The sequence below is a fragment of the Gavia stellata genome, chromosome 17 (genome assembly GCF_030936135.1).
Source record: "Gavia stellata isolate bGavSte3 chromosome 17, bGavSte3.hap2, whole genome shotgun sequence".
Taxonomy (NCBI): domain Eukaryota; kingdom Metazoa; phylum Chordata; class Aves; order Gaviiformes; family Gaviidae; genus Gavia; species Gavia stellata.
In genome coordinates, this window is record NC_082610.1 from 22,073,583 (window position 1) to 22,088,856 (window position 15,274).

Here is a 15,274-nt window from a genome sequence, read left to right on the forward strand (position 1 = left end):
GGCAAGGCAAGGCAAGGTAAGGCAAGGTAAGGCAAGGCAAGGCAAGGGAATGAAAATAAAAGAAAAAAAGAAAAGAGAAAAGAAAAGAAAAGAAAACAAAGACATATGAAAAGAAATCCTGCTTCAACCCATAACCTTTGTGATTTGTGTGCTTGAAATTTCTTTTTAGAGCTGAAGAACCCCTGGCATTACAGGCTCAGCCTGTCGACTGATCCCAGATGTCAGAGGTGGTCTGCCATGGTATGTTCCCGAACATCCCTCCCCTCTCAAGCCTTTTGACACTAATTTTTACGTTACAGGTGGAGCTTGAGTGACTCTAGTCATACATATCTTTGTTGGAATTGGTGTCAAAGTTTCTCGCTTTGCTTGTAAAGGTATAGACCAAGAAAAATTCAGAGCGCAAGCTCAGCGAAGGGTGGTCGCACCTTGGAGGCGGGTAGCTTTTGGGATGGAGGTGTGTTTTGCTGTTATGATGAGATTATAATGAGCAAAGTTCACCCAAGGATAGTATTTTGTCAGAAAAGTGAGAGTCTGGGGGCCCATTCCCAGGCATATTTATCAGATTCAAAAATGCTTCACTGCACAGCATTACACACACTAAATAGGTTCTTCTGTCTTTGTACAGTAGCATTGTCTTTGACCAGGTACGCGTATCCTGGTTATCAGGGTGGGTCTCCATCTCTGTGTCCCATAGTACCTTCCAGTTCCCGTCTTATCACAGAGCCTGGCCGCAGTGTCTCCACGCCGCTCCACCCTCCGTACAGTTTCTCTCAGAGTCGGCACACCATGTTCCCCAGGTGTTGCCAACATCTAAGGTTGCCTAGGGAACTTCTGTGGGATGGAAGCCTTCCATAACCTCCATGCTCCACCCTGAAAGTTTCTTCAATGCTGTACCTTTCCTTAAAATGCGAATATAAATTTAATTTCTAAGTCACCTCCAGCAATAATTCCAGAGACCTGCACTGCAGAGAGCCGCTCTCCTCGATGGAGCAGGAGACCTTACCTACATTGGTAAGGAACGGTGAGGAAATGCTGCATGCTGTATTGGGTTTGCGTGGCAGCGCTTTGGTAGCAGGGGGGGCTACAGGGGTGGCTTCTGTGAGAAGCTGCTAGAAGCTTCTCCTATGTCTGATAGAGCCAATGCCAGCTGGCTTCAAGACGGATCTGCCACTGGCTAAGGCTGAGCTAATCAGCAACAGTGGTAGCGCCTCTGTGATAACATATTTAAGAAGGGGGAAAAAAAACGGGAAGCGGCAGCCGGAGAAGAGAGGAGTGAGAATATGTGAGAGAAACAACTCTGCAGACACCAAGGTCAGTGAAGAAGGAGGGGGAGGAGAGGCTCCAGGCGCCGGAGCAGAGATTCCCCTGCAGCCCGTGGTGAAGACCATGGTGAAGCAGGTTGTCCCCCTGCAGCCCATGGAGGTCCACGGTGGAGCAGATATCCACCTGCAGCCCGTGGAGGACCCCACGCTGGAGCAGGTGGATGCCCTAAGGAGACTGTGATCCTGTGGGAAGCCCATGCTGGAGCAGGCTCCTGGCAGGACCTGTGGAGCCGTGGAGAGAGGAGCCCACGCTGGAGCAGGTTTGCTGGCAGGACTTGCGATCCCGCGGGGGACCCACGCTGGAGCAGTCTGTTCCTGAAGGACTGCACCCCGTGGAACGGACCCATGCTGGAGCAGTTCATGAAGAACTGCAGCCCGTGGGAAGAACCCACGTTGGAGAAGTTCGTGGAGAACTGTCTCCTGTGAGAGGGACCCCACGCTGGAGCAGGGGAAGAGTGTGAGGAGGAAGGAGCGGCAGAAACAACGTGTGATGAACTGACCGCAACCCCCATTCCCCGTCCCCCTGCACTGCTCGGGGGGGGAAGAGGTTCGGGAGTGAAGTTGAGCCTGGGAAGAAGGGAGGGGTGGGGGGAAGGTGGTGGGTTTTTTTTAAGATTTGGTTTTACTTCTCATTATCCTACTCTGATTTTGATTGGTAATAAATTAAACTAATTTCCCCAAGACAAGTCTGTTTTGCCCATGATGGTAATTGGTGAGTGATCTCCCTATGTCCTTATCTCGACCTACGAGCCTTTTCCTCATATTTTCTCTCTCCTGTCCAGCTGAGGAAGGGGAGTGAGTGAGCAGCTGTGTGGTGATTAGTCCGGCTGGGCTTAAACCACGACACATGCTCTCTACGTCTCTGCAGAGTTCATGCGGAGGGAACCAAAAGCGTTTCTTTCAGCTCCGGCATCCCCACATCCAAAGGCATGTCTATGGTGCAAAAGCCCTTCTTTACCTAGTCTGGACACGCAGACGAATTGAGAGGGATGCCCAGCAGCTCTGCCCAGTGCGTGGCCACCAAGGGCAGGGATGGCCCGCTGGGCCTCCAGGGCACGGGGACTGCCTCGGGGCCAGCACCGAGGAAGGGTGCTGGGCGGAGGGCGGGCGGGCGGGGCTTCGCATGGCGGGCCTCGTCGCCCCCAGGTCACAGGGCCACTGCCCGGCAACGGCGCAATCACAATGCCCTGGGACAGGATAAAAGGGAGCATCGTCCCCTGTCCCGCTGCCAGAGGGCAGCCCGAAGACACCCGAGAGGAAGCCCTTGAGGAGACGGTGGAATTACTTGGAGAGGGGGCTGAGGGAGGAAGAGTGGAGGAGGTGGGACAAGGCTGCTGGAGGTTCCCCACTGCCAGGCCAGCTCCCGACAGGGCCCCCTTCACAGCCCATCTGATGGATGAAAATCCTGCCTCAGCCTTCAGGGATCAGACAGCAGCTGCTCAGGAGATGAGAAGAAGCACCGAAGGCCTGGAGGTGCCCAAGGCTCTCAGGCCTCTTCAGCTGGATAAGCGGTGGCAAGACCAAGGGAATGCCTTCTTGAGGAGCCCTGCAGAGCTCGCCGTCCTCACCGTCTGCGGAGCCAGTGGCAGCAGCCGTAAGAAATGGGATGCAGAGATGTTGACGGGGTCTCAGTGCTTTGGAGCACCCACTGGTGTCCTGCCAGGCGCGGGAAGGATTTTGCCCGCAGGGTCGATCAGGCTGGGGGCCTTTGGCCACTCTAGGAAGCCCCTGAGGTGGCTCCAGGTTAAGGGAGAATAGGGCTGGGGCATCTCCTGGGAGGCGTGAGCAGCCTGTGGGAGGAGGAGGCAGGTCTTGCTCACATGCTCAGGGACTAGCCGATCGCCAGCGCTGGGGTCAGGAAGGAATTTTCCCCCGGGGCAGATTGGCACCGGTCCCCGGGGGTTTTTTGCCTTCCTCTGCAGCATTGAACATGGCCGCTTGTCAGGGCTCCTCAGGTCCCTTTTGGCTGGGTCACTGCCTGCTGCTCATGCACCACGAAGACGGCCTCTCGTGCCCTGCAGCTGGGGGGAGGAAGGCTTTTTTTCCCCCACGGTGGGCTAGCGAGTGTTCCCGGGGGTTTTTTGCCTTCCTCTGCAGCGCGGAGCACGGCCACCTGCCAGGGTTCCTTTGGCCATTTTGGCTAGGTGCCTGCTGCTCCTGCTCCACGAAGGTGGCCCTCGTGCCCCGCATCCGGAGGGAGGTATCTCTCTAGACTCCCAGGGCGGGCCCCCAGGGTGGCCCCTAGGGCTTGCTTCTCCTCCTCTGTAGCATTGAGCACAGCCCCTTGGCAGAGCTCCTCCGGGCCCTTTCGGCTCGCTTCTTGCCTGCTGCTCTTGCACCTCCGAGGCGCCACTCCTGCCCTGGCTTGCTCGAGCTCTCTTGCCCAGTGCCACTTTGGAGCGGGAGCGAGCTCTGCTCTTCCCTCGGCTCCATTTCCCCAGGGGCTCTTGCCTGCGCTTGGAAGGGCTCCAGGCTCGCTGCACCATCTGGAGCTGCCACTTTTCAGCTGTCCCGGCGTGCAAGACAAGCAGGCCCAAGAGCGCTTTTCATGCATCACTGGCCAAGAAGCGCAGTGGAGCAGGTTTGGGAAGGCAGAAAGTGTGCTTGTCATCGATACATGTCATACTTTGGAAAATACCCCACGGTACCACACACCTCTTCTTCTGCTTGTCCTTTTGTGTGTGGTCGGGACCGATGCTCATAGTTCAAGTTGTCACTCTTCAGGAACCAGGGACTGCTTGGCCTGTATTCCTGCTGCCACTTTCCATGGCTCTGTGGCATTCCTTTGCCAGACAGCAAGGGCTGGTTTTTTCAAGCTACACTGAAGAATGCATCTGCCTGCTCCTGGCTACACATGTGCATTGTGTTAGCGCTAGTGAGCATTGGCTCTGCAAGGGATTCAGAAAAACAACATAAAATCACATAAAACCACATAATAAGCCTTAAAATAACAAACCATAAAATAACATGTCATAAAATAAAACAAAGCAAAGTAAACCCAAACAAAGTAAAGGAAAAAAAACCTAAACTAAACTAAACTGAAATAAAAGAAAAATAATTAATATAAAATACATACAGTAAAATAAAAAATTATAACAAAACAACATAGTAAAATATAATAAAATATCATAAAATAAGAGGAAAAAATGTGAAGAAAAAGAAAAGAAAAGAAGAGAAAAGAAGATGAAATGAGTAAATGAAATTAAATGAGATTAAATTAAATGAAATAATGAAATGAAATGAAAATTAAATGAAATTAAATGAAAGAATAAATTGGAATAATGAAATGAGAAAATGAAAAAATGAAAAATAAGGTGAAAGAATGAATCAAATGAATAAATGAAATGACAGAATGACAAATTTAAATTAAAGAGAGAAATGAAATTTAAGAATGAAATGAAATGAAAAAAGTGAACTGATTAAATGAAGGAATGAAAGGAAATGTAATAGTGAAATAATGAAAAAATGAAATGACTAAAAAAATTAAATGAAAGAATGAAAATAAATGAAAGACAGAAAATATATGTAAAATTGAAAAATGAAATGAAGAAATATAATTAAATGTAAGAAAATTTCATTTCATTTTGCCATTTCATTTCTTTTCATATTTTCATTTCATTATTTCGTGTCATGATTTCATTTAATTTCATAATTTTATGTCATTTTATTTTATTTCATTTCATTTCATTCTTTCACTTGATTTTTTGTTAGTTTTGTTTCATCCTTAAATGCAATGTCTTTCTTTTCATTCTTTCATTGTTTCATTTTGTCATTTCATTTCATTCTTCCATTCATACTTTCGTTTCATTTTTTCATTTTTCATTCTTTCATTCTGTCAATATTTCATATCATTACTTCTTTTCACTCTTTAATTTGTTCATATCATTTTTCTTTTCATTTCTTCATTCTTCCTTTCATTTTTTTTATGTCTTCATTTCATCATTTCATGAAATGAATCAAAAACACATGAAATGAAACAACAAAATCAAATGAAAGAATGAAATGAAAAATAACATAAAAAAGGAAATAAAATAAATTTAAATTGAATTAAATTAAAGAAGGAAATAAAAGAATGGACTGAGATGAAAGAAGGAGTTGAAAAATGAAAGGAAGGAAATTAAAAACAACATGAAAGAATGAAACAAAAGAACGAAATGGAAGAATGAAATGAAATGAAATGAAATGAAATGAAATGAAATGAAATGAAATTCAGTTAAATGAAACAAAATGAAAGAACAAAATAGTGACACACAAAAATGCACTAATGACAAAACGAAAGAAAGAATGAATGACTGAGAAAACCAAATGGTGAAATAGAATAATAAAATAATGAAACAATGGAATAATGACATAATGTAACGATGTAACACTATAATGAAATAATGAAATGAAATCATGATACAATGAAATACAATACTTTAATTTCATTATAATGAATTCTTTCTTTTAATTTAATTTAATTCAATTAACTTCATTCCATTCCATTCCATTTTGCCATTTCAGGATTTCACGTAATGTTTTCACTTCATGATTTCAGCTCATTTCATAATTTCATTTCATTTCATTTCATGTGATTTCATGTCATTTCATTCTTTAATTTAATTTAATTTAATTTAATTTCATTTCATTTCATTCTTTAATTTAATGTTTAATTTAATTCGTTCCTTTCATTGCATTTTTCCGTTTAAATTCTTGTAATTCTTTGATATTGTTTTATGTCACTTCATTTCATTCTTTCATTTCATTTCATTTTACATTTCAATCTTTCATCTCATTTAATTGTTTCATTTTTCATGTCTCCATTTCATTGCATTCTCTCATTTTAAATTTTGTTCTATTATTTCATTTTTTCATTTCATTCTTTCATTTCTTAAATTAATTTCATGTCATTTCATTTAAGAATTTCATTTAATTTCAATTAAGTATATAATTTTGTTTAATTTAATGTTATTTCATTTCATTCTTTCATTTTGCTTTGTCTAATTTCTTTTGATTTCACTTAATTTCATTTCTTTTCATTTCATATTTTAATTTCATGATTTAATTTCATATTTTCATTTCATGTCTTCATTTCATTATTTCATGTTATTGTTTAATTTAATTTCTTTTCACTCATTCATTTTATCCTTTAATTTAATTTCATTTCATTTTGTGATTTCATTTCATTCTTCAATTCACATTTTCATTTCATTTTTTCATTGGTTCATTGTTTCATTTTTTCATTGTTTCATGTCAGTATTTTTTTTATTTTCATTTTTTCATGGCATTATTTCTTTTCATTCTTTCATTCCTTCATTTTTTTTTTTTACTTTATCACTTCAGTATTACCAATGAAATAAAATAAAAAGACATTAAATGAAATGAAAGAATGAAATTAAGAGAATGAAATAAAAAATTACATGAAAGAGTGACATAAAATGAAATGAAATAAAATTAAATGAAAGACAGACATAAAGTGAAATAATGTAATGAAATGAAATTAAATGGAACCTAAGAATGTATTAGTGACATGAAAAAATGAACTACTGGCAAAACAAAAGAATGAACGACTGACAAAACAAAATAATTAAATAGAATAATACAATAATGAAACCATGAAATAACGACATCATATAATGATATAATGAAATAATGAAATAATTAAATGAAATAATGATACAACAAAAGGAAATAATTTTTTTTCAATTCATGCTTTCATTTCATTTTGTTTTGCCTTATTTAATTTCATTTCATATTGTCATTTCATGATTTCACTTCATGATTTCATCTCATTGCATTAAATGCAGTGAATGAAATGAAATGAAATGAAAAGGCGAATGGAAATGAAATTGAATGGAAAAAATAAACTAAATGATATTACATTAAATGAAGGGTGAAATTAAATTAAATTAAATTAAATTAAATTAAATTAAAGGAGGAAATGAAAACTTAAACGAAAGAATGAAATGAAATTAAATGACAGGAAATTAAATTATTTTTTAAAATGAAAGGCAATGAATAAAAGGAAAATCTGAAAGGAAAGTAATGAGTGTATTAAGTGGAAGGCTAAAAGGAAAGAATGTAATAAAAGAATGAAATTAAATGAAATCATGACATGAAATGTAGGAATTAAAGTATGAAATGAGATTAAAGAAAATGAAACAAAATGAAATGAAAAATGAAGTTATTAAATAATGAAAAGAAATCGAATGAAATAATGAAAAGAAGTGAAAGGATGAAATGGAATGGACTGAACTGAAGTGAAATTAAAGGAAATTAAAGGAAATTAAATAATGCAATGAAATTCAATGAAACAATGAGATGAAATGGTGAAATGAAATGATGAACTTAAAGGAAATAATGCAGTAAGATTAAGTGAACTAAAATGAAATGAAAGAACAAACAGAAATGAAAGAAATTTAAATGACAGAATAAATAACATTAATAAGATTTTAAAAGAAAGTGAAATTAAAGAATTAAATAAAATAATGAACTATCATACAGTAAACGAATCAAGGGAAATAAAAAATGAAATTAAATTAAATGAAAGAATGAAAAGTAAGAATGGAATAATTAAGTCAAATAATAAATGAAGGAATGAAATGCAAGGCAATTAAATGATATGAAATAATGAAAAAAACAAAAAAATGAACTGAAAGAATGAAAAGAAATTAAGTAAAATCATCAAACGAAACTAAATGAAATAATGAATTCATTAAAAAAAGGAAATCATGAACTGAAATGAAAAAATGAGTTAATGAAATAAAATGAAATGAAAGGAAAGAATAAAATAAAAAATAAAATAAAATTAAATAAAATTAAATTACATGGAATGAAATGAAATGAGAAAAAAGAATGAAATCAGATGAAGAAATGAAGGAATTTTTTAAAAATATTGACATTAAACAGAAGACTAAACAAATCAAAGATTGAAATTATATGGAAGAATAAAAACAATTGAAAGAATGAAACTAAAAAAAGCAATGAAATTAAATGATGAAATGAAATGTAAGAATGAAATGAAATGAAGCAATTAATGGAAATCAAACAAAAGAGTGAAATGCAATAAAATAATGAAATGAAATGAAATAAAATTAAATGAAATGAAAGAAAATGAAATGAAATTAATGACAATGAAATGTAAGAATGAAATAAAATTGAAAGACTGACATGAAATGAAGGCATGAAATGAAATAAAATAAAATTAAATGAAATGAGAGAATCTATTTAAAGATTGAAATAATTAAATGGCATGAGAGAATGGAAGAAAATCATAAAATGAATTTAAATTACTATCATGAAATGAGTAAGTGAAATGAAAGGAAATGAAATGAAAAAATGAAATGTAAGAAAAATTAAATGAAGGAATTGAAATGAAAGAATGAGATGTAAAAATGAAATGAAATAATGAAACAATAAAGGAATAAGAGAATGAAATGAAAAATTACATGCAAAGAAAGAATGAAAAGACTGTATTATATGAAATGAAATGAAATGAAATGAAATGAAATTAAATTAAATTAAATTAAATAATGAAATAACCGAAGAATGGGTTGAAAGAATGAAATACAATGCAATGCAATGAAATGGAAAAATTATAGGAAATTAATTGAAAAATAAAAAATGAAAAGAAAGGAAGTAATGACAGGATTAAACTGAAGAATAATATGAATGAAATTAAAAGAATGAAGTGAAAGTATGAAATAATGAAATTAAATGAAATAATGAACTCGAAAGAAAAAAGAAATTAAATTAAATTAAATCATATTAAGTGAAACAAAACTAAATGAAATTAATTAAAGAATGATATCAAAGAATGAAGTGAAAAATGAAGGAATTAGTTTAAATGTAATGAAATGTAATGTAATGTAACCGAATTTAATGAAATGAAATGAAATGAAATTATTAAAAAAGGAAATGAAATGAAAGAGGGAAATTAAAGGAAAGAATGAATTTAAATAAAAGGCATGAAAATAAATGAAAGAATGAAAGAGAATAAAATGAAAGAATGACTTGAAAAATGACATGAGAGAACAAAATGAAATTAAATGAAAAATGAAAAATTAAATGAAAAATGAAGTTAAAGAATACAATGAAATGAAATTACATTCAATGAAATAAAATTAAATATTTAAATGAAATTGAATGGAAGAATGAAATAAAATCAAATGCAATGAAATGAAATTAAATTAAGGAATGAAAGGCAATGAAATAAAATTAAAAAGCAAAAGAAAGTAATAAGTGTAGTAAATGAAAGACAAAAATGAAAGAATGATAGAATGAAATGAAAGAATGAATTCATGAAATGAAATCATGCACTGAAATGAAATCATGCACTGAAATGAAATGGAAATATGCACTGAAAGGAAATAATGAAATAATGCACTGAACTGAACTGAAATTAAACTAAATTAAATTAAAACAAAACAAAATGAAATTAAATGAAAGAATGATATTGAAGAATGAAGTGAAAGAATGTAGGAATGAAATTGAACAAAATTAAATGTAATTAAATGTATTGTAATGTAACGTAATGAAATGAAATACTGAAATGAAATAATTAAAAACTTGAAGGAATGAAATTGAAAAATGAATACAGATTAAATGAAAAAATCAAATGAAATTGTATTAAATTAAATTAAGGATGAAATGAAATGAAATTAAATTAAATGACATGAAATGACATGAAATGAAAGGAAAGAAGGTAATGAAAGAATGAAATTAAATAAAAAGACATTAAAATAAATGAAAGAATGCAAATGAAATGTGAAATTACTAGAAATTAAATGAATTTAAATGAAATGTAATTAAATTAAATTAAGTTAAACATTGAAATTACATGAAATGATATTATGAAATGAAATTATGAAATGAGATGAAATCATAAAGTGGAATCATGAAATGACAATATGAAATGAAATGAAATGAAATGAAATGAAATGAAATTAAGTGGAATTAAATGAAATGAAAGAATGAATTGAAATGAAAATATTTTCTTTATAGCATTATTTAATTGAGTTATTTAATTATTTCATTATATCTTTACAGTATGTCTTTATTTCATTGTTTCCTTATTTTATTATTCTTTTCGTTATTTCTTTTTGTTAGTTATTCATTTTCTCATGTCACTATTTCATTCTTAAGTTTCATTTCATTTCATGCCATGTCATTTCATGTCATTCCTTCATTTAATTTTTCATTTCTTTCATTCATTTGGTTTCTTTCATTTTTTCTTTCACTCTCTCTTTTCATTTTCCATTTTCTTTCATTTTTCATTTCCTTCTTTCATTTCCTTTCATTTCATTAAATTTCATTTTAATCTTTCATGTAATTTGCTGTTTCATTCTTTAACCAGGGGTTTTACGGTGTCATAGGGGAAGACGGGGAGTCAGACATACGCTACCCCTTCGGTGATTTAGACCGTGCAAGAGAAAAGCACCTTAGAGATGACCAGGAGGCGGCCCTGAGGCCCCTTATAAAGACAGAAATAAATGTCGGGGTGTGGAATTTGGATAAGGAGGTGGGATTCCTGTGCACAAAGAACCGTTAAGACTGACCTTGGCATCTCTTGGCATCTCTTGTGCGACCCGGGGGAGTGGAGACTCGCCTGCAGATAAGGAGGGGGCCCCGTGGAGGCAGGACAGCTCTGCTTCTGGTCAGCAAAGACAGTGAGATAACAGGAACCTGAATGGGTCTTTGTTTCTTCCAAAGGCTTCGTGTCCCATCACTGACCTTTGCTTCATTACCGGTGAAATGCATATTCCAACTCACACCCTGCATATGCTAATGAAGACTACAGAGATCATGCTAAACATGTATGACTATAGCACTCGTCTCTCCACCCAAATCATGCTACATGTCACATATGGGGTGGGGGGGGGAACCTCGTAGTTTTTGGGGATGAAAGACAGAGAAAATGATTGTTGAAGTGGGAAAGAAGAATCTCGACACCTGACGGAGCAGTCGACGGGCTGCGTTCTCTTCCCCCACCCCAGGCAGGGACGCCTCTCTGGGTACGCGCTGCGCCTCCCACCCTCCGGGTGACAGTTGTCCCTGGGTTCGTGTATTACTGTCAAGTTTGCTAGCAAGATTAACCTTAATTAGTAGCACTATTGCAGTTAGTGAATTTATCAACAGCAATCTCGAATCTGTTTCTGTCGCTTTCAATAAAATAACTGATTTCGATTTTTGTGCACCTGCTCAGTGCAAGTCCTTTCTCTGGGGCTCTGATAAACGAATCAGTGAAAGTCCCAGGACTCTGACAGACAAATTTTGAAACCACATTCCTTTCAACACAACATGAGGCTGATGAGGAACTGGAAATAACGACTGACACCATTCCTTATTCCCCCACCGATATAGCAAAAATTCAGGAGAAATACTCAAGAGAATCAGGAGAAACAGAGACAGAATATGTGTGGAGAGTCTCGCTTACGGGCGGGGATACCATAATGTTGTCCGAGGAGGTGCCCAGAAGTCACTCAATTATGGACAGAGAATGGAGTTTATGAACACAGGAGGGACTAAGTCTCAGGCAAACCTCCGAAGGATAGCGGGACAAGGGGAACGGAAACAGCAGCATCCCACAGGCCCCTGTTCCCAAACCCATCAAAGAAGGATGCTGAACACTCGGTCGGGATCGTAGGAGATATGGTCTGTGCGCTGAAGGCATTGCAAAAGGGATTCCGAGGGAGGTCATGGACAAATTGCCCGCGCCTAACCTGGAGGCATTAATCAGGACATGGAAAGGACTCCAGGAAAGCCAATGGCTCCCTCCTATCCTGAGAAAGGCCGGAGCCAAACGCCCTCTCCAACCCACCGCATAGGGACTTGATTGATTTAAGGGGCCCTGGTTTGGGAAGCTCCCCTTAACCTGTATGCCTGCACAGACACTGATGCCCATAGAGAGGAGCATAAAATTGACACTCGGTGCATTATCCCTTCCTTTTAAAACCGGTCCTCGTTGGACTGGGGTTTCTGGGTTTTTTTCTGTTCTCTTTTAGGAGGAAATATCACAGGTGGTTAGAGAAGACCTACAGTCAAGCCTATAATGAACAGTGATTGTGAGCATTTGCAGCCAGCGTAGATCGACAGGCTAGTAACTGCACAAACCATAGTTGCTGGCTCGCTGATCTTTGCAGAATGTGTCTATTGGCACCACGAACGTTGGTTTGGGGGATCCTTTTCCTCTCCCTTACTGCCACAAGCGGCTGGGGAGATGAGGCCCCAAACCTTGCCTGGGAAATGATAAAGGGCTTTATGAGAATATGGGGGCAATCGGATCAAGGAGAATGTATCACTTTACCCCGAGCAGCTGAAGAGGGGCTGAGATTTTTTCATGATGCCGGTGAATTTGAGGTTTATTTTGAACACGACTAATGCCACCTCTCTTACATTTTTGGCAAAGAAGTGGACGACTGTAAACACTAATAGCCAGGTACGATGGAAGGGTAAGCCACTGATGGGAGGTGACATCTATGAAACATGGAAGGAGCCTCCTAATTTGTCTAGGAATGCCACGTTAATGAGTCTGCTCTGTGATGTTACCAGGCCTTTGTTTAATGTAACGGTCCTGTCTCCAACAGAAGGATCAAACCCTTCGTTACGATGTGGCAATTTGTCTAGCGGTAATATTAATTTTGAAAACAGTAATTGTCAGTATCCATGTAGACCTTATCCGTGGGATCCGATGCTCCATGCTCCTGATGCCTTTGAAGCCAACTATACCACAAAGTGGGAACCAAGTTGCCGCATCCAACTCCCCAAGAGAACATAAAGGTCTCCAAAAGACGGAACTAATCTGATCTGGGCCTGGTCTGGATCTACTACAACGCAACCACCCCAAGACCCTCAATTCAAACCACCCATTAGGGGGGCACCCAGTCCTCTTTTTAACTGTACCAAGGTGATGACATGTGACACTGGACCTGGAGATCCTCCTGAAACATGGTTGATTAGTAGGCTCAGGACCCTGATCAGAGATATGTGCACCTGTTGGGGATATGCATCAAAAGGGTGGCAAAATCAAGATTCACCTTGTAACACCAGCAATACCTCCTACATTCCCTCAGGTGGCATCCCACATACGCATTGTCCTATAAAGGGAACCCCCCGGAGACAGAGCCGCAAATAAATGTCATAAGGTTTGCTGACCATTATAATTGCAAGGCAGCTGTATACACGGCTCCTCTGGGGTTGGCTTGGGGATGTTCCGATGGAAAGTTTTATTCATATTTAACATTGGAACAACGTGCGGGATTGAAGTGTGGTGTTGGAATCCCCTCTTTGTGTCCCTCTAGAGTATTTAGTTTCACATCCCACCGCCACAGAACACACACAGAACACGGTAATAACCCCACAGCACGGCCCGGGTGGGCGACACACAGAGTTGAGATACCTGACTGTTATACCCCAGGGATGGTAATTTCTCTCATGTTAGAAAACATGTTTCTCCCGTATCACAGAATCACTAAGGTTGGAAAAGACCTGTAAGATCATCAAGTCCAACCATCAACTAACACCACCAGCATTAAACCATGTCCCGCAGTGCCATGTCCACAAGTTCCTTGAACGCTTCCAGGGAGGGTGACTCCACCACCTCCCTGGGCAGCCTCTTCCAATGCTTCACCACTCTCTCAGTAAAGAAGTTTTTCCTAATATCCAGCCTAAACCTCCCCTGGCGCAACTTGAGGTCATTTCCTCTTGTCCTATCACTTGTCACTTGGGAGAAGAGACCAACACCCACCTCACCACAACCCCCTTTCAGGCAGTTGCAGAGAGCGATGAGGTCTCCCCTCAGCCTCCTCTTCTCCAGACTGAACAACCCCAGCTCCCTCAGCCGCTCCTCACAAGACTTGTGCTCCAGACCCCTCACCAGCTCCGTCACCCTTCTCTGGACATGCTCCAGCACCTCAAGGTCCTTCTTGTAGTGAGGGGCCCAAAACTGAACACAGCATTCGAGGTGCGGCCTCACCAGTGCCAAGTACAGGGGCACAATCACCTCCCTGCTCCTGCTGGCCACACCATTTCTGATACAAGCCAGGATGCCATTGGCCTTCTTGGCCACCTGGGCACACTGCTGGCTCACATTCAGCCGGCTGTCAATCAACACCCAGGGGTCCTCTTCTGCGGGGGAGCTTTCCAGCCACTCGTCCCCCAGTCTGTAGCATTGCGTGGGTTTGTTGTGACCCAAGTGCAGGACCCGGCACTTGGTCTTGTTGAACCTCATACAATTGGCTTGGACCCATCGATCCAGCCTGTCCAGATCCCTCTGCAGAGCCTTCCCACCCTCCTGCCCAACTTGGTGTGGTGTGTAAACTACCTGAGGATTCACTCACCTTACTCTTCCTTCTTCACACTTACTCTTCCTTCTTTACGCTGACTTCCTTCTTTTTCCTTTTACCCCTTGTTTGAGAATTATGTAACTATACAGGGAGTTAGGGATATTCTATCACTTTTGTCTGCAACTAATAAAGGATTTCTATTGACTCTCCAGGTCACTTGGTGCTAAGCTCGCCTTTATTTCTCTGCAGGGGATCACAAAACCAAAACAGAACTTGTCCTTTAACCCAGGGCTTTAGGACTCGGATTGCGATAGAAGGTGCAGGTTTTCCTCTTGCCATTCATCATGGCACTGAAGTTGATGAGCGAGGCAGGGTAAGTGCTGGACTTGCTGAACAAGGCTTTCGCTGTCACCCTTACTGAGATGATGGCAATGGTCTCACCTCCTTCACAGATGCTGGGCTCAATCACCTGCAACCGGAGGAGGGGTTGGTAAATGCAGCAGAGGCCAGCCTCTATCTCTGTCCCCTGATGCCACCCCATCTCTGTCCCCATCAGCTCACCCTCCCTGCTTAAACGCCTCCTCCAGAGCCAGAGCTTCAGCTCTGCTTAGGAAGCATCACAAATGGTTTCTGAAAGACTTTATTGCATATGGATGAGAGAGGATTCCTTCCCGAAGACACAGGTCCTGC

General features: G+C 39.3%; 1 pseudogene; it reads right to left on the reverse strand.

The window, feature by feature from the left end:
• Positions 1-14,864: 14,864 nt before the first annotated feature.
• Positions 14,865-15,274, reverse strand: part of LOC132318554 (hydrocephalus-inducing protein homolog) — a 79,993-nt pseudogene continuing 79,583 nt past the window's right edge.